Raw genomic sequence first — 20,710 nt, 5'->3', positions numbered from 1 at the left:
GAAGACCGATGCAAAGATTTCATTTAGTTTCTCTGCAATGGCCTTATCGTCCTTGAGTGCTCCTTTAGCATCTTGATTGTCCAGTGGCCCCACTAGTTGTTTAGCAGGCTTCCTGCTTCTATATACTTAAAAAAAAATTTGCTATTACTTTTTGAGTCTTTGGCTAGCTGTTCTTCAAATTCTTTTTTGGCCTTCCTAATTATATTTTTCACTTTGTTTGCCAGAGTTTATGCTCCTTTCTATTTTCCTCATTAGGATTTAACTTCCACTTTTTAAAGGATGCCTTTTTGCCTCTCATTGCTTCTTTTACTTTGTTGTTTAGCCATGGTGGCTCTTTTTTGGTTCTCTTACTATGTTTTTTAATTTGGGGTATATATTTAAATTGAGCCTCTGTTAATAGTGTCTTTAAAAAGTTTCCATGCAGCTTCCAGGGATTTTACTTTTGGTGATGTACCTTTTAATTTCTGTTTAACTAACCTCCTCTTTTTTGTGTAGTTCCCCTTTCTCAAATTAAATGCTACAGTGTTAGGCTGCTGTGTTTTCCCAGCTAAAGGGATGTTAAATTTTATTATATTATGGTCACTATTATCAAGTGGTCCAGCTACATTCACCTCTTGGACGTGATTCTGTGCTCCACTTTAGGACTAAATCAAGAATTGCCTCTCCTCCTGTGGTTTCCAGGCCTAGCTGCTCCAAGAAGCAGTCATTTAAGGTGTCAAGAAACTTTATCTCTGCATCCTATCCTGAGGTGATATGTACCCAGTCAATATGGGGATAGTTGAAATCCCCCATTATTATTAATTATTATTATTATTATTATTAAGAGTTTTTTATTTTAATAGCCTCTCTAATCTCCCTGAGCATTTCATAGTCACTATCACCGTCCTGGTCAGGTGGTCTGTAATATATCCCTACTGCTATATTCTTATTATTCAAGCATTGAATTACTATCCATAGAGACTATATGCTACAGTTTGGTTCATTTAATATTTTTACTTTATTTGATTCTATGCTCTCTTTCACATATAGTGCCACTTCCCCACCAGCATGACCTGTTCTATCCTTTCAATATATTTTGTACCCTGGTATTACTGTCCCATTGATTATCCTCATTACATCAAGTTTTGGTGATGCTTATTACATCAATATCATCATTTAATATGAGGCACTCTAGTTTACCCATCTTATTATTTAGACTTCTAGCATTGGTATATAAGCACTTTAAAAACTTGTCACTTTTTAGCTGTCTGCCATTACATGATGTAATTGAATGGGGCTTTTTTTGCATTTGACTCTCTCTCATCAGATCCTACCTGTATTTTATAATCTTCCATCCTCTCCTCCTTATTAGGACATAGGGAATCTTTATTTATAGATCCTCCCCTAAAGGATGTCTGCACTCGTTTGCTTTCCCCAGCCCTTAGTTTAAAAACTGCTCTACGACCTTTTTAATTTTAAGCACCAGCAATCTGGTTCCATTTTGGTTTAGGTGGAGCCCATCCTACCTGTATAGTCTCTCCCTTTCCCCAAAGTTTCCCCAGTTCCTAATAAATCTAAACCCCTCCTCCCTACACTATCATCCCATCCATACATTGAGACCCTGCAGTTCTGCCTAACTGGCCCTGAACGTGGAACTGGAAGCATTTCAGAGAATGCTACCATGGAGGTCCTGGACTTCAATCTCTTATCTATTAGCCTAAATTTGTCCTCCAGGACCTCTCTCCTTTCCCTATGTCATTGGTACCTACATGTACCACTACCACTTGCTCCTCCACTACACATAAGTCTATCTAGATGTCTTGAGAGATCCGCAACCTTCACACCAGGCAGGCAAGTTACCATGCGGTTCTCCTGGTCATCGCAAATCCAGCTATCTATGTTTCCGATGATTGAATCGCATTACTAATACCTGTCTCTTCCTAATAACTGGAGTTCACTCCCCCAGAGAGGTATCCTCAGTGTGGGAGGATACAACAACATCAGCTGGAAGGAGGGTCCCAACTATGGAATCATTTCCCTCTGCTCCAGTTGGATGTTCTCCTTCCCTGAGGCTTTCATCCTCCTCAACAGCACAGAGGCTGTCAGACCGGACGTGGGACCGTTCTACTGTTTCTTAGCATGCAGAGCCAGTTCCTTAAAAATCCAACTAAGCATTTGATTCAATGACCTCCTAAGGCAGCTAATTCTATAGTACTTTGAAAAGTCATTTTTTATTTTATAATTACAGCATATCACATCAACAGAGCCTTCAAAGCCATTACAATGTCCACCCTAACAGTATTTTGCATCGTAACAGTAATACAGAGGATGCCCAAGACTTCCACTGACACTGTACTGCATTTGGAAAATCTTTGGAATTATTACATTACAAAACATAGGAATTTAGTTAATTCTTAACCAGTGGTACCCTATATAGCACTAATGGGAGCTATATCCATGACGTCCAATCTGGCAGTTTTATTCAGAAGAGAATGATCCCAGATAAATTCTATAGCAGTAAAGTTTGAAAACAAAGCAGCTGTATTAAACAATATCTCCATGGTAACATTTACTGTTCATTTTATAATTCTTTTTCTAAAACACTGATTTTGTTTTGCTTCAATAAAAGTTAACTGAAATCCCTGATCAACTTGAAATAAATGTGTTATCCCTAACTTCCTTACCCAAGTCTGTAGAAGATTAGATTTGTATATAAGGGAAGAGAGGAGGAAGTTTCAGCTAAAACAGTTCAACCATTTCCAAGATCAAGGTTAGGAAAAAAGTTGTTTTGCCCATAATTTAAGGGAAAAAAAACCTTACAATTGTTTCATTGTTTCATTATAAAGCTCTAGGACCTTCATGCTTTGCAGCAGGGACTTGAAATTTGGCAGGGACATCTCCCTGGTGTCAAGGATGTGTCTTTTGCTATTCATGTGAAAATTCACCCCCTTTGGCCAAGTTATAAGCCTCTGAAAAACTGCAATCTGCACGTGCTTACTAAAGAATTGTTAGAGTTTGGAAGCTGAATTCTCTGAAGATTCTGTCTGCACTGAGCATGCTCCATCTCCTCACAGCTCCTAAGTGCTGATTCCCAAAGAGCAACTAAGCATGCTCCATCCTGTGACTATGGTGTCTGAGTAGGACCTTCCCTGTAAGAGGGACGCTGGTGTGAGGCACCAGAACAGTGTCTCATGTGCTTTCAATTCTCCCACTACTGGCATCTGAGAATTGAAGAAGAGAAGGATGTGGCCTGACTCAAATGCAGAAGAGCAAGAAACAGTGGCAGGAAAGGGAAAAAAATGTAAAATGTGAAGAGAGGCAGCGTTCAGGATGGATGGGATGATTAGGAGCAGGAGTGGGGAGAAGGGACAAGCACAGAGGAAAGTAAAAGATGGGGACAGGGTAGGAACAAGAAGGAAAGGGGGGGAAGATCAAGAGCCAGGGAAGGGGGAACAGGGGCAGGGGCTGTAGGGTCAGGGATGGCAGGAGTCAGATGTAAGACAGTAGTGGGATTGGGGACAGAGGAGACAGGAGTGGGAGAGAATAGTGGGGGGAGGACAAGGGCAGGAGCTGGAGAGAAGGGAATCAGAGCAAAAGGAGACAAGGAGAGGATTAATGGTTTATAAAAATGAGGAGTCCTGTGGCACCTTAAAGACTAACAGATTTATTATTTATGTTATTAATGGCTTATGACCACTTGCGAATACTCCCCTACAGATCCTGGAATTCAACACAGGAGTCCCAAGTCTCAGCATTCACTGTTTGACAAATAGGCATGAAGCTCACTGGTAAAATGCATCTCCACCCTCTTCTAAAGCCAGATCCATATAGAACAGTGGTCCTAAAACTTTTGTACTGGTGACCCCTTTCACATAGCCTCTGAGTGCGACCCCCTTATAAATTAAAAACACTTTTAAATATATTTAACACCATTATAAATGCTGGAGGCAAAGCAGGGTTTGGGGTGGAGACTGACAGCTCACGACCCCCCACATGTAATAACCTTGCAACCCCCTGAGGGTTCCCGACCCCCAGTTTGAGAACCCAGATGTAGATGATAAACTGGAAAGTGTGTAGTGAATGCAGCAGGGGATTGCAGTAAGACAACCTTGTAGTTAAGAGAGTTTAATGTCATCCTGCAGAATTTGATTCTACACCACCACCACCGCCCGCCCCCCCCCCCACTTCTTATACAGTTCCCGTGTGATGATGAACAAGTCACAAACTAAACTTTTCAGAGGTGTTTCTTATTTTCTGAATTCTGAACTTGAGACACCTGGGGGCTGATTTGCAGAAGTGCTCAGCATTCCCAACTGGAACATAGGTCAATGGGAGCTCTGGTCTGAACATATAAAGTGCTATAAAATGCAAAGTTCTCTGAAAAATCAGGCCCCAGATGTCTCAAATTGAGCACTCAAAATTAGTCAACACTTTGACAATTTCCCCCTTAACCTCTGCCTCAGTGCCCATGTGTAAAATGGGGATACCACCACCTCACCCTTTGTGGCTGTTGTGAAGATAAATTAATTAGTTGTAAAGCACTGAGATGCTATGATGATAGCATCATAGAAAAACCCAGGAAGAAATTAATATTTCTGTATTCAGTGTAGGATTTATATGGTGCGCAGTAAATAACACCTGGGATTATAGGTTGAAAGATGAAGATAAAGAGAAATATGGAATAGCAACCCATTCAATGAGCATCAGCCTTTCTGGTCACTGAATGAGGTAGGTAGAAAAAATAGCATGTGATCATGTAAATAAAGATGGTATCATAATGAATATGCAGAAAGGAGCTGAATTAAGATAGCATCAGCCACCTTAATTCTGGCATTTCTTAACTTCTAAGACCTTGGCCTTGCAACTTTAATAGTCTTTTAATATAGATGTTTTGGACATAGTATTATATAATTTTAGTATATATACATTTAATATATACATTATTTAAAGAGTGTAAATGGATTTTGTTCCGGCAACTTGTAATGTATGTTTTTATTTGTTGTGTACCGTCTTTTTAAATTCCTAAGAACTGTCTCTTTGCACAGACAGCAGAATTGTGTGCTCAAAACTGGTACAATCTGTTAGAGAGGATATACACTCAGGGTGTTTTCTCATGAAACTTTTGTTTGTTCTTTGTTTTCCTTAATTTAAAATACTATATACTTTAAACTGATCATGGGTTTTTTTCTCTTTGTGTCTTGAAATATAAGGGCAATGAGGTTAGTTTTTTTAAACAAAGGAAAAGGTCATCTTCTGAAATACTAAAACCTAACATTTGTATCTTTGTACAAATTGTTAAATAGACAAGAACACTCTTATAGCCCAGTTCTATAGTACATTGGGCAAATCTGTCCACATTTTTGGAGACAGAGAAGAAATATTCTGCACAGTTATTATTACATATTTGGTCAGCGGTCACTGTTTCTTTAGTAGCTCTACTATGACTTGTAGGGCTGTCTTGGATGATGGCCTACTGGGAAATTATATGGGTTAGCCACCATAAATGGACGAGATGAAATAGTGGCTCAGAGATACATTATGAATTGTTCTTTTCCTTAGCAGAAATATTTGAGGAATGGTATCTGAACCAAAATAATTATTTTCAGGTTCCCCATAAACAAATGTAAAATTATCAGTAGGAGGTTGATTTTGCATGAGACCATACTATTAAGCACCTTGCAAAATTGAGGTATAGATCCAGAAATGACCTGTTAGAAGGCTGTCTCCATTCAGGATTTTGGACTACATGCCTCTGAAATGCAAAGTGATGATTGAGGAAAATGCTAGGCATGATTTTGTGAACAGAAGTAACTGGAAACTGGAGTTCAAAACTTTAGAGTACACACACACTTCTATCAGTAGAGAGGAAGTATTATTATTTACCTCTGAATCTGAGAAAAGTTATTTTTCTAACTAGAGCTTACCATATTAAACAGCAATTAGTAAAAAGATATTTAAGTGAATGGGGTTAGTTTGTCCTCAGAGGATGAATCCAATAAAAACTATTCATAATGGAAAAGATAATTTTTTAAAGTCTACTGGAAGATCATGAGGTTTTTCTTAATAGGTTCAAAATTTAAAAGTGGCTTTATGTGCACAAGTTTTCATGCCCAAATCAAAGACAACATACAACCAACATGTAATATTCCAACTCACAGTTTTATCGTCAACCCAAAATGTTCAAGAATCATGAGTCCAGACCCCAAAAAATCATGAGTGGCTTAAAAATAGAAGGTTTTTAAATTAATAAATGTTGAGTTCTTTTTATTTGCCTTCTAGGTTTTTTTAGCTTTTAGGGTGCATTTACTTCGCATGTTCAAACTTTTCTCTGCAACCACAAAGGCTGAAAAGTTATTTTTTAAACAAAGGCTGTGAGTTTCATGCAATAGCATAATTTCACTGGCTCAGGCTTTAAGAAAAAGACTAAAAATCACAAGAGTTAACAATAATGGGTTTATCTGAAACTATTACTGAAAATAAGTCTCCCCTTGTGTGTTAAAAATATGTTTAGTAACTCTTCTAGCTATACAAAAATCACCAGCACAATTTAAGTTTCAAATTAAAAAAAACATTTTATCAGCTACCGAAAGGTTTCAAATGGTAGCATAATTAATTGTTATATTTAGTGACTACAGCCTCTTGAGTTGATGTGGGCTACGGGACTCACAGATTAATGAGACAACCCTCAGGTTTCAGGGGTAAGATGTAGTGTATGCATCTGTTTTAATATCCCATGACTGCCAGAAAAGTTACTGTAGAAGCAGCAAAGAATCCTGTGGCACCTTATAGACTAACAGACGTTTTGCAGCATGAGCTTTCGTGGGTGAATACCCACTTCTTCGGATGCAAGCCGAAGTTACTGTATAGAAAGGAGAGTAAAATTCCCATTTTGACATGCAACTGCATGTACAAACAGGGGTATTTGCCATGTGCAAAGTTAGAGACCAGGATGAGATTAACTTAGAAGTACCATAGACCCAAATTGCTTTGAATGTGAATGTTGAGCAGATCCTCCTTGTTGCAATAAAGAGCAAAATCTTACATTTGTAGCTCAAATGAGCTGGCAGCTCGAAAATAAAAATGTCTTACAATCCTTTTCACTTTGTTTTAAAACTCAAAGCTGAAAACCTTTTCAGAGGGCTTACAGAGGAGGCTCAGTTTGAATAAGAAGTGTGCATTCACCCATTTCCTAAAAGACAGTGTTTTCACCAGGGATGAATAGAAACTAAACAGCTAACCCATTTCCTACTGTGCTAGCTGACTTATAACTGCCTTATGACCGTCCAACATCATCTTATTCAGAGGACTCTGCTGGGACAAAATTAATTATCTACACCATGTCATGGTGAAAAGCATTACTGTGGAAGTATGTAGGGTAGTCTTGGAAGGATTAAATATTTTATTGGTAAATGTCAGTAAACATTGATTTCACTGTACATACACAAGTAAAAAAATATTTCCATTGATAATAGCTGAAATTTACAGACAGGCAAAGTAAGAAAAATGCTGCTTGAGAAGTTCAGAGTTGATTTAAGGATATTTACTTTGTATGTTTTGACTTGTGATGTTGACAATTTGTGTTTTAATGGTTATAAAACTAACTTTTTGAATCTTAATCTCTGCTGTTATTAAATAATTGTCGGACTTCTTTTGTCTCACCCCCCTCATAATTTCCCAAAACTGAGAAAATTTAAATTGATAAAAAAATTAAAATGCTTAAAATGCTTAATTTTGTGCAACTATGCAAATTTAAATAAAATAAAAAGCTTAAAAATAATATTTGTTGAAATTATGAAAAATAAAATTCTGTCATGCCTAGTTATAGAAGCTGTACTTTTAAGTCTCTCACTAGATATTTTGTTCATATTTATTTTTCTGTATTTTCTCTCTCGAATTCCCATGTCAATTTTACCTTTAAAGGGCTCAACTTTTGTCATGCATGTTAGATAGTCTGTAATTTTCATGTTTCATTTTGCTTTTACAAAGAAAGATGTATGACAAAAAATGTAATTCCCATATGTGAGTAATGTATTTGTGGGAGGATGTGATGATAAGCAGTTGAATCAACTTAACTGAAAGCCACAAAGTTAAACCCTGGGCTGATTTGGAAGTTAATAACCAGCAGGAGCTCCGCAATGATTCTGGCAACACAAAAGAGCACATGAATGGAATTTCTGTGAGAACTTTAATTTCCCAAGGGGTCATGAGATTTCCCCCCTCTCCCAAGAAAATATTTTGAAAATACAGAGGGTTACTTTTAGATTATAGAGATCAGCTGTCAAACCTCACATTGGAAAGGGTATCATTGTTTTTGTCATTTGCACTAATGAAGTGAAAAAGATTTAAAAAAAAGAAACTGGCACAAGACAAAGCTTACTGCTTTGACTTCCTTTTATTATAGTCCACGACTTTTTTCCTTTTCACCATGACTTTCAAGTAATTGTTCCTTGAAAGTCTGCCATCACTAAAATTTCTCTGTGGATGTGAAAAGTAAAAAACAATTATTTCTATTTTTTCTTTACTTGTAAAGAAATTAAATTTGCTAAGAAGCGCTATCCCACAGCCAAAGAAACTGAAAATGTTTGCTATCAATCAAAACTGTTTTTCTTTAATATTCGTGTTGTTTTAAAAAGTTAGACGGCACTATTTATTTCTAAAAAGAAAATTAACCTAAAATAATTGTCTAAAAGTCACAGAACTGAAACCAGATATGTTAAGCTTTGAAAACTGCCTCTCCTATTAAAGGAATAATCTCCTCCCACAGAGAAACCCACAGCTGGGCCAGCAAGAACCCAGAGCTTCCAAGAATTAAGGTTACACAGTGGGTAATATGTACAGGCTCCCAAGTCCCAAGGATCCTGAGGATCTGCTCAAAAATGCAACCCCAGTCTCATGCTGAACTAGGCAACAATATGGAGGCTGGGGCCCACTGTGCTCCTCTTCTGGCCCCTTTTTTCCCCCAATAACCAGGGCCGGCTCTACCTTTTTTGCTGCCCCAAGTGGCGAAGGAAAAAAAAAAAAGCTGCTGCTGTCATGCCGCCAACAAGGGAACCGGAGCAGGAACTGCCGCTGTCATGGGAACGGCCGAGGAGCTGCCGCCGGCGTGCTGCCGAAAGCTGCTGCAGTGCCGCCCTGAGACCGCCCAGGAAGCCGCCCTTTCCCGTTTGCCGCACCAGGCACATGCTTGCTAGGCTGGTGCCTAGAGCCGGCCCTGCTGATAACACAACTCATTTTCTGACTCCCTCTTTGCTGTGTGGCAGCAGAGGCAATGGAGCCTAGTGGGAAGTTCCTGCTGCTTCAATTGGGTAGTACTTTAAGAAGCAACAGCTCTCAATCAGATTTCCACAGTCGATACTCTGGAACTAGCATTCCCTATTTCACACCAGCCAGTAAGGATGATTGACTCCCTAGCTTCTCTGCTTGTGGGAAGAGACTAAAATCCAGCCCCAAATTATGTCAAGAAACCTAGTTAAAAAGTTTATGAAATGATTTGTGAAACTTAGCTAATAAACAAGTTGAGTATCTTTTGATGGGTACATCCAAATTTCCCTTGTAGATGCCCTCTAACTTACATTTTGGGCATGTTTCAACACAAATTTTATGCTGACCCTGATTTATTTGCTTCTCTTTTTCTTGTTGCACTGCTTCCTTGTGTAAAATCGGTATGAAGTGATAGGAAAGAGAGAAGCAGACACACTGAAATTGCAGCTTTCTTTTGAGGGTAAGAGTGGTGGGAAGAGGTGCAGGGAAGAATTACATCCAAGCCTGGAGTAGGAAATTAATGGCTATTTTCCAGTTTTCTTTTTTTTTAATTATTCACGTTAATCATAGCTCTCATTAGTATGATACAGCTATTTTAGGGGAATGTGACTTTAAGAGCATCCCAAGTGCCAAAGGGCAAGAGGTTCACTGGTGTCAGGTAGTGAGTTTCAACTGGCCTGACTAGTTCATTGTACCCCAATTCACTTATGTCATAATCTGTATCTAATAAGCATCATGCAAGGTATCACTGGAAAAACAATACAGAACAGCTTCCATATGAGGAGTGATTACAAAAAGACTGAGACTGTTCAGCTTGGAAAAGAGAAGGCTAAGGGGCAATATGATAGAGGTCTATAAAATCATGAATAGTATGGAGAAAGTGAATAAGGAAGTGTTGTTTACCCCTCCACATAACACACGAACCAGGGGTCACCAAATGAAAATAATAGGCAGCAAGTTTAAAACTAACATAAGGAAGTGCTTCCTCACACAACGCACAGTGAACCTGCAGAACTCCTTGCCAGGGGTTACTGTAAAGTCCAAAAGTATAACAGGACTGAAAAAAGAATTAGATAAAGTCACGGAGGATAGATCCATCAATGGCTATTAGTCAAGATGGTCAGGGACGCAATACTATGCTTTAGGTACCTCTAGAAGCTGGGACTGGACAACAGGGGATGGATCATCTAATAAAGTGCCCTGTTCTGTTCACTCCCATGGAAGCATCTGGCACCGGCCATTGGTCTAACTCGGTATGGTCATTCTTATGTGTTTGAACCAGACATGTCTGGGGAGTGGGTAAACAGTTTTTTTCCAGACAAAGGAAAGGTTGATGCCTTCATCCAGGTGCAATCACAGATAACTGGCAATCACAGTCAAGAGGAGATTCATTGACATACTGGAGGCTGCAGGGGCAAATCAGTTTGCGTTATAGAAAGCAACAGCAGGGAAGAAGCCAGCATGGAACCATCTCCATCAGACTCCATGGCACCTTTCCTCACAACTGTGCCACTGGACTTTGAGAATACATTTCAAAAGTTCATAAAACAGGGGCAGAGAACCCCAAGTTATCTTTCACCTAACATGACAAAGGAACTGAGCACTTTGGACTTTGTGGAAGATCCTGATCACAGCAGGGGTCAGTCATCTTGGTCAAATGAAGTGTGGTAAAAATCTTACCTTGACCCAATACTGTAGTTTTGTTAAGTCTTAGTCATGAGAAAGTTTTTCACTTTTATATGTTTGTAACCATTTCTGACATTACCCCTTATACCTGAACTCACTTAAAATCTCTTTTTGATGAAATAAACTTATTTTACTTTTACTCTAAATCAACCCAGTGCTGTGTTTAACTTGAAGTGATTATTTCCAGTTAAAACAACAAGCTGCTGTGCTTTTGTCTCCTTAAAGAAGCAATTGACCGTATTACTTCTCTAAATGTTCCAGGAGAGTGCTGGACATTTCAGGACAGATGGTTTGGGGAAATTCAGGACTGGGAGTGTGTTGGGGTCACTTGGCTAGTAATAACCGAAGCTGGTGGAGACCAGAGTGCGGCAATGGTGTAACAAACAGGCTGCTGGAGTCAGATTTGCTAAATCTAGGTTGCTCAACACAGACACTCAGTGTATGCTTGTCTGCTGGCTGGGAGCATCCACACAAGGAGCTACAGCAGCAGAGCATTTTAAGGCATGCAGGACAAGTGGTGATACAATCTCTCACAGATGTGGGTTGAACTCTAAAATATGACAGGGAGCAGGAGAAATAAAAGCCACATTATTTTTGCTGGATCCATTTTAACCTGGTAAATCATTTTTGCTATTTGTGTATTCTTGTAAATAGGTCATTTTTATCTTCTAGTTATATTCAACCATTCTTCAGAACCAAGAGCAACATAGCAGAAGTGAGATAACAATAATCTAAACTCACTTAGTAAGACTGTTCAAATGGAAACAAAATTGTATAGATTTTATGGTGTTCCGTGATATTTTGCCGAGAGGATGGCCCAATTTGTCTCAACTTGTAACTGGTTCAGAGTGATGACAAAGATAGATGGCTGACAGACAACAAGACAATTTATCTTTCAAAAAGCTTTACCAATCTCACAAAAGATTACACCTGTCTCACTTCAGCATGATCTGCCATCTGTTCCTTTAAAGAGATAAGTGCTTAAACTTCAGGTTCAGTTGTTAGAAGTATCTTTGGAGAACAAATAAGAGTTTTATACACAGCAAATTCATGTACTGCTTTGTTAAGTAGAACATGTCCATTTTTCAGGGGGTGAGCCTTCCAACAAGTAGGGACATTCTCCAGTAAATATTATTGCAAACAAAGTGTATTTAAAAATATGGAAAAATGGAATTATGATGCACTTAAAAATTTGGCTTTAAGCCTCTGAATTAATCATTAAACTGTAAATTATTTTTGATTAATCCATCTATCTGACCAAATAAGACAGATAGTTCTAAACAATGGTGGTTTTCTCCTTTTGTTAAATAAACCAGGCCAAATTTCTTGAGGCATTGGACAAGATTAGATTATTTTCTTGGTTTATGAATACCCAGTCTAAAACATTCTGGGCCAGATTCTGACCTCTTGCACATTGGTGTACATCATGAATAAAACCACTGAAGTCAATGGTATTACAGTGTAAACAGTAATTGTGATTAGAATCAAACCTCCCTATTCACACTAATGTTGTACTATGGTGAACAAAATATTGTATTCTATCATGATTTTTTAAAAATCTTATTAGCTAGCATTCAAAATATAGATAAACTGTCTTTCACTAGGCCCACATTATTAATGTAGGATGTTTTGGAAACTATGAGAAATTATCAGCAAAACATGGTACATCTTGTGTGCTCTAGTCACAGAATAAAACAAAAACAGAACAAAATCTGTAATCAGTTCTTTCATTTTCTAAACTAACATCCAGAATAGGAATAAAAGACTCAGTCTATTAGAACATACAACACAACAATTTCTTTAGATTGTATCCAAAGGAAGACTGTTCTGCATCTGTTTCCATATATATAAAGGAGACACATACCCAAATGTTATGATTTCATTAGAACTACGGGGACGCTGTTCTACAGCGATGCTCCTCTTGTAATTTTAGAAGAAGCAGTTAAATGTCTGAGTGTATGTTTACTGTAAGTACTTAATCTCATAAATCTAATCTTAAAATGTATCAGGTTTGTTTTACACAAATATGGTAATTACATGGCTAGATATAGCTTTACTTTTTCCTGTTACTTATGTGCAACAGATTCTTTCAATCTTGTACAATAAAATTTGCCAGTGAACAGGGCAGATAACACTCCTATTTGTTCATTAGTATTATGCTTCATATAAAGTGATGGTTGAACATACACAATATATTTTGAGAGTTCTTTAGAGCATTTTTTCTCATTCAGTTCTGTTCATTAAAATATATGCACTCCTCCCAAAGATTATTTGAAATGTAAGATGTAGTACAAAAGAGAAAGGCATTTCAGGGCCTGATCCTGCATGGATTCCAAATTGGCTTTGATAGGCGCTCCAGATGTAGATGCTGGGATTTTCAAAGACACCTCAGGGACTCAGGTTCCCAACTTCCACTGAAATTTAATGGGAGTTGGGCATCTACCTTCCTAAAGCATCTTTGAAGATCCCAGTGAAAATGCTTGCAGGATTGGGTTCTAAATGATGTATAGCACATATATTTTGATACTGCAAGGTGCTGATTACTCTGGTCCTGATCCAGGAAAGCACTTAAACACAGGATTTTCCTGGGTCAGGGCCAAACTGATAAGCACTTTACAGGATGTGGCACATATTAAGTAAAATTTAGTCAGATATTTTATGAAAAGTTACATTTCAGGCAGGATTTTCCTCACTTTACTCAGGCAAGTAGATTCTAATCTTGCAGTGCTTATTCATACAACTACCCTAGGCTGGGACCACTGAATAAAGAAAGACTATTTGTATGGCTACAGTTTACAAGACAAGACAAGAAAGACTTTATCCGAATCCCACTGAAGCTGACTGAGTCAGGACTGCAGGATTTAGCCCTAAATGTTCTGTTAGCATACCGCACAAATTTAACCATGAGAGTTCACCTATTTTTAATCAAAGCAAACATATCAGAGCTCAAAAATAAATTAAAAAGTAATTTTAAGTTTAATATGTAAAGATGAAAACAAGGTCTCTGCCCAGGGAATAAATAAATGGTTATCAGGAAACCACTAACAGTCTTTCAAAGTTAAAAAGGGGTTCACTAATAAGGTAGACAGTATAACATAAATAAAATGGCATTTCTCTCTACACTGTATAATTAAAAGCAATATACATATCATACAGAAAACTCTTTCCAAAATTAACATGTTTGTCTAAGGAAATTTTTAAGTTAAAAAAATCTGATTTTAAATGAAGCAAAAGAAAACCATGATTTCTTTGATGACTTCACAGCATCTGCACTTAAATTCTATCAATAATAATGATGATGTATACAAGGGAATTCTATATTTTTCAAAGAAATACCAAGAAATTAGAATTTTTTTTCCTAATTTAAAAACAAACAATAAGATATTAAAAAATTCCTGCCAAACGAGAACCATTAAGAGGTACTTTGATTTATTTGTCTTCTAATTAAAAAACTGCACATCCAGTTAAGGAATGGTTTTCCCTCCCCCTTCACCCAAGAGGTTCAAAAGGTAAAGAAGTATTTTATACATGATTAAAGACCATTAAATCAAATTAGAGTATATTACATTTAACATTTTTAAACTTTGTTTTTCAAATTAGGAGAAAAACATCATATATTTAAGGCAACAAAGTACGAGTATTTCACCTGAAAGCAGCACAGCAGAAGAATTACAACTCCAAAGCCAAAGCAACAAATGCAAACCAATTAAAACTTTAAAAAAACTTCATGTAGGAATCAAAGCAAATAATGCAGAACATATAATCTTTCAACCCATACCTGTAGACAGTGTACTACAATTGTTGCAGAAAAGCTGTAAGAACTTCCTAACACAGAAAACAAAAAGTGTGCTTCATTTTATAGCAGCTACAGACTACTGCAGTATCCAGTATATTTTTTTCAGTCAACTGTTACAGCCTTCCACCAGTCCCGTGACCTTTGAACTCATTTCTCCCCCCTCTGCAGTTAAAGCTACTGTGCTTGTCTCATTTACATAAGGCTGGTGAAGGCCTGCCAGCAACAAAAAGGGAATGCTGGGTAAGAAATTGTAGAGCTGCAGTTCAGCCGGAATACCTGAATCACTGGAGAGCTGAAGGGTGGGGGTGGGGAGGAGATGGTGGAGAGAAAAAGCTATTGCCACTAAATACTGATAAGTCAAAAGCATATCTCCTATTGTGATTATTAGGAGGCAGATATTTTAATTCAAGTATATTAAACACCCACCAAAAAACAAAATCAGTCTGCAGCAGCTAGTTTCCAAGGTGACCAGAACAGTCAAATAAATACATGTAGAAGGCTGATATACAATTCTCAGCAACTGCCCTCTGCTTTTTTAAATATAGCTCACTAGATGCTATATTTTAAAAAGGATCTATTTCAATATTGTATTTTGAAATTCATGAGTTTAATGCATACTCACCTTGATTCAGATGCCTCGATATGAATTAGCATCAGTTACAGATACAATAGTAAAACTGTATTAATGTAAGGAGGCAATATACAGAATTATTTACATTTATTGATCATTAGTATAATTAATAATCAGCAATAAAATGACTGCTAATCCTCCCAAGTATAAATCACAATCAAATACTGTGCCAAAACTCTGGATGCATGGATATTAAGTATTTTAAATGTTTAAACCATTTAAGATGTTATTTTTAGAAATACATATTTCAGTTTAAATCATTACAATTATATCAAAGAAAGTAAAAATGCTGATCTGGCTTTAGGAAGAGATTCAATGTTTTATTTTCTACTTCTTTTCCTTCTCTTCCTACAGACAGCATCCTCCCTATTCAAACATTCAACTTCCCTATTGCTGAAACACTCTCTAAAAATTAGCAATTCAAATTCTTTCAGATTTGCCAGTATATGCATCTTGTGTCTTTTAAACTGCTGGAGCAATGAGAAAAACACTACTGTAAAATCATTTAAAAACAAAGAAGTTTTAATAAGACTAATCTCTAGACCACTAATGTGTTAGAGAAACTCTATATCTATACTGTGTATTAATGTGATCATAGGCCATTAGGATCATTGGGACCATTTTTAAAAATAAAAAGTACATCAACTATATGAATTACTAACTGAAATTAATACCTGTTTGAAAAATACAAAGTAAAATATAATCCATCTTGTTAACACTGTCAGAATTTGTTGAATGCAGTTTCATAATGAATCATTCATGTGTGTATATGTACTTATATTTCTAAAAGCACCATTTTCAAGATACTCCAGAAAAAACAATGTGAAAAATCTAAGTTCATTGTTATTTATGTTCCAAAATGAATCATTTTTAAAATAAAATAAATAACAGTGATGCAACACATTTCCTATCAGGAAAATATTGAGCTTGAAGACATAAGAATAATGGATGTTGCTATTTAATATTTTATATTTCTATACTGGCAACAGATCCATTTTAGCATTAATTTTATTTCTTACTGACTATTCAGTTTTTCATGAATAAATGAAGTCTGATGTGGAGTTATAGTAAAAATATTTGTAGAACAAATCTGATTATAGTACTTAACCAATTTATTTAGCTAGATATCAGAATGATGTGCATCACTCAAGCCACACCTTTCCAAAAGCAAAAAAAATATATTTTTAAAAAAAGCAAAAGTAGCCAAAGCACTGATTAAATTCAAAACACAGAAGCATTTTAATAATCTATAAAATAACTGACCTGTTCAAATTGTTGTTTTTCCAATCCATGCACTCTTTTTATTAATTAGGAACCAAAATAGATTGATCATTTTATAACGTGTGACATATTCACTGTCTTCCTACTTCCATCAGGATCTTCTTAAATTTCCCAGCACTGTGTTTTATTGCTGGTACCATATGCTTTATTGTTCAGCGACAAGAGCTTCACTCTGCACAAAGACTCATTACCTACTGCTTGCTGAGCAGCTTCAGTCTCACTGAGGCTGCCTATATGATCACATGGGAGTTTTGTCTGAGAAAGCCAGGCATGCCACTGATTTCACTATCTATGGATATTTTTATCAGCTGAGGTCTACTATGAGGAAGGAATAACAAATTATAAAGCTGCTTTAACTCATTAAGGCAGCGAAAATTATGGAAATCCTCTCACAACCTTTTTTTTTTCCATTACAGAAAAGGTGGAATTCAGAGGAGTTTTTAAAAGTGAATTATAATTTTTGTGGTGATAATCTTGCACTATGTTATGCCTCATATAACATACATTTCTATTAATGTTCTAAAGAGATAATATTCCCTGTTAACTGTTATTTTATCAAAACACTTTATTAAACATTTAGGCTGCCAATATTTATCCGTTTATGTCAAGTATCAGAGGGGTAGCCGTGTTAGTCTGGTTCTGTAGAAGCATCAAAGAATCCTGTGGCACCTTATAGACTAACAGACGTTTTGCAGCATGAGCTTTCGTGGGTGAATACCCACTTCTTCGGTCTTGCATCCGAAGAAGTGGGTATTCACCCACGAAAGCTCATGCTGCAAAACGTCAGTTAGTCTATAAGGTGCCACAGGATTCTTTGCTGCTTCTATCCGTTTATGGAGACCAGAGCTACTGAATGATTATTTTCTCTCAAAAGAAACATCATAATTCAAACTTGTGTCACCAATCAAGGGCCTGATCTGGCAACCCTTACTCATGCAACTAGTCTGAATGATTTCAAATAGGACTACTCAGGTGAGTAAGAATTTAAGTAAAGTTTTCAGAATCAGGCCCTGAACCTAAATGATAAATTGTACTCTACCATGAAGATTTTAATCTACTTTTTATGATGATATCCAGTGACTGTATTTTAGTTATAATTATACAAAGAAATAAAATCAATTTATTTGTATTTGTTAACTTCCTTTGCCATTCACCTAAGGCATTTTACATGAGGCTGATAATTATATTTTAAAAAATAACGAAAGCACATACATAAAAAAGGATACACGGTTAATGACTATTCTTAACATTATTATTACTGATGATTAATTTCAGAACATTTTGAGACAGCCTAATTTCTACTTCTAAAAGAGTGCATGAGACAGTCTTATTTAAAATTTTAACATAGTACTGGTGATAACAGAATTCCTCTCTATTTCCCTGAAAACTAGTAACTCATAAATAATTAATCATGACATTTACAGTGCAGAGGTACAGGTTTCTATAAAAGTAGTTAATTAACTCTAGAATTATTTATTGCACTTTGAGTAAACAGGAATGCTGTTTATTCATTAACAATCTACAAATGAAAATACCCACTTGTTATCCTTTTCAATAACTCCATCTTTAGAATACATAATTATCAGCTTGTTGCTCATTAAGGGCCCAATCCTGTTCTTACTGAACTCAATGGAAGTTTTGTCATGTACTTCTGTGGCAATAGGACTGGACCCTATGAACACTGAGAACCATGGATCTGATCCTCCTGCGACTCAAGTCAGTGAAGTCAATGGTGAAGCTCGCACTGACTTCTGGCATCAGAAACAAGCTCATCCTGTGACAAACACAAACCTGAAGTAATACAACCAACGGGCAGTCTCTGTGTGTGAGTTATAATGAAAACTCAATCAGAATAATGTTTAAAGACGCAAATAAAATAACCTGGCTATCTAGTTTAATAAAAAGCTTCCACATACAGAAATTTTACTACCAAACTGATTAGCAGTTTGAAAGATAAGATTTGCTGGGATATGACCCAAATTTACTCACGACTAAAAGATTAATCTGGTGATTAATCATCCAGATTCTAAACATTTATTTTCTTTAAACTCAGAATTCCATTGTCAGCAATTTTTTTTAAAATGCCGCCATTCTGATATGGTCACACAACATACCTAAAGACAGTAGCTGAGCAGATGGCTCATGGCCGAGGACCCTTCAAGAGCTGTTAAGCAGGAAACACTATAGTTGTATACATTAATAAGTAGAAATGAAGGCAGACTAGACAGGTTGCTAACGAACAGCTGGTTTAGCTACAGCTATGCCTATTTTTCCCCCTGCTAATACAATTGATGATGTCATGATGCTAGTGTAGAGAGAAATAAACAAAAGGCAGACATTTTTGCTGCTGCTGCAGAAGGAAAACAGAAAAATAAAAAGGTTTACCAGATGGAGAAGAACAATAAGAAAGCAAGAAAAAGGAAAGTTAGTGTCACATTTCCTGGGGACCATTACACAAAATGGAAAATAAAAAAATAATTAAAAAAAACTAACAGGAGGTTAGAGCAAAAATTATTAAGAAACATAAACAGTTAAATAGTTTAACAAGAAAATTTTGGTTCTGCAAAGAGACAATAGCAGCAAGCTGTCTTAACACCACACAAAATACGTAACATCAGTCAACCTTTCTTATCACGTTCCAAAAAAATGTTTTATCCCTTTATGCTCAACACTGGGATTTCTCAAAAGGTTAAATTACAATCAAGATGCTAAAAACTCTCCCTCCCACAGTAAAAATACATAAGATGGGCAGGACCGTCCTTAGGATTTATGGAGCCATATGCAGTATTAAACTGGTGCCCGCAGACCCCCAGAAGACTCCCTCCCATTGCTGACACATACCGAGCTTCATAGGCAGCAGACGCTGTGGCAACCCAGACTCGCAGCCTGAGGGGCAGGGCACAGGCAGCAAAAGGATACCAAGCTGCCCGGCGGCGGCAAGTCACAGTTCCATGCGGAGACCCCCGTACTCTCTCTCCCTCAAGCAGAATGTGCTGCGCTGGCACATTCGGCTCTGTGAATCTGGCCCCTGCCTAAGGAGACCTCAGCATACGCTGGGTGTGTGGGAACCGACTCACTTTTACCTGCTGTCCCAGTGGTGCCCCAAATTTCTGGGCGCCCTACGCAGCCATGTATGCTGCGTATGCCTAAGGATGGCCCTGGAGATGGGGCTAGGAAAGAGAAAGCCTCCATGAAGGCCCCCTCTTGGTTCTTGATCATTCCATTGGAGAAGTGGAGTCTGGCCCTCACAGTAGGCATTGTGGGGGACACCAAACGATTCAACAGGAGGTTAGAGCTATCTGAATAGAGAACCTGCATTGGCTTTGGAGTCCTGGCATCCCTGGTCACTTCATGGTAGCACAAGCTCCAGTTAGGGTTGCCAACTTTCTGACTGCAGAAAACCGAACACCCTTGCCACACCCCCTGCCCCGAGGCCTCACCCCTGCCCCACCCCTTTTTTGAGGCCCTGCCTTGCTCACTCCATCCCCCTCCCTCTGTCGCTCACTCTGTCCCAGCCTCATTCACGCACTCATTTTCAGTGGGCTGCGGCAGGGGTTTGGGGTACAGGAGGGCACCTTCACCTGCATTTTTCATTTTGTCTTTAACTTTTGAAAATACATTTTCCCCACATTTTGTCCTTTCCTATCTGGCACAGACTGATTTTCCCAAGCTGGTTCTAGCAGAATACAAGCCAACATTGATTTTTGTTTACTTCTTTGTTTAGTTTGTGTATCGGCATAACTGATTGGAGTACTATTTGTTACTTAAATGCTGCTGGAGGAAGCACAGAGTAGAGGTGATGTCCTGTGTAGGGGACAAAAATGGAGTCAGCAGTTGCTTCCATGACTGCCTAATCTAGGCCAGGTTTTAGGGAGACCATGTGACATTGTTTAAACAGTGTACTGTCAGGACCAGGATGTGGGCAACCTGAACCTAATGATTGGATCGGGGTGGTCAGACGTAGTGGTCAGTCAGAGTCTCTGTGCTGGGTTCAGAGCCAGAATCAGAATCCAGCAATCCAAGAAGAGTCGGGTCTGGAGCAGCAGCCAGTCAGGAAATCTCTCAGTTGCTAAGAC

The 20,710-nt window shown here is 37.6% G+C and overlaps 1 protein-coding gene across 3 annotated transcripts in view; it reads right to left on the bottom strand.

Annotated features, from left to right (window-relative positions):
- Window positions 1–20,710, bottom strand: part of CSRNP3 (cysteine and serine rich nuclear protein 3) — a 146,983-nt gene that overhangs the window by 42,314 nt on the left and 83,959 nt on the right. The window contains exon 1 of one of the 3 annotated variants that reach the window (XM_045031878.1): window positions 14,705–14,799. The exons of the other annotated variants lie outside the window; for them this stretch is intronic. The gene's annotated coding sequence lies outside the window, so the exon portion shown is untranslated. Of the gene's footprint in view, window positions 1–14,704; window positions 14,800–20,710 lie in introns of those variants that run through there. 3 annotated transcript variants of the gene reach the window in all.

Source organism: Mauremys mutica, chromosome 10 (genome assembly GCF_020497125.1).
Source record: "Mauremys mutica isolate MM-2020 ecotype Southern chromosome 10, ASM2049712v1, whole genome shotgun sequence".
NCBI classification, from domain to species: Eukaryota; Metazoa; Chordata; order Testudines; family Geoemydidae; genus Mauremys; species Mauremys mutica.
Note: the sequence above shows the minus strand (reverse complement) of the source record. Positions and strands in the feature narration are given on the sequence as shown.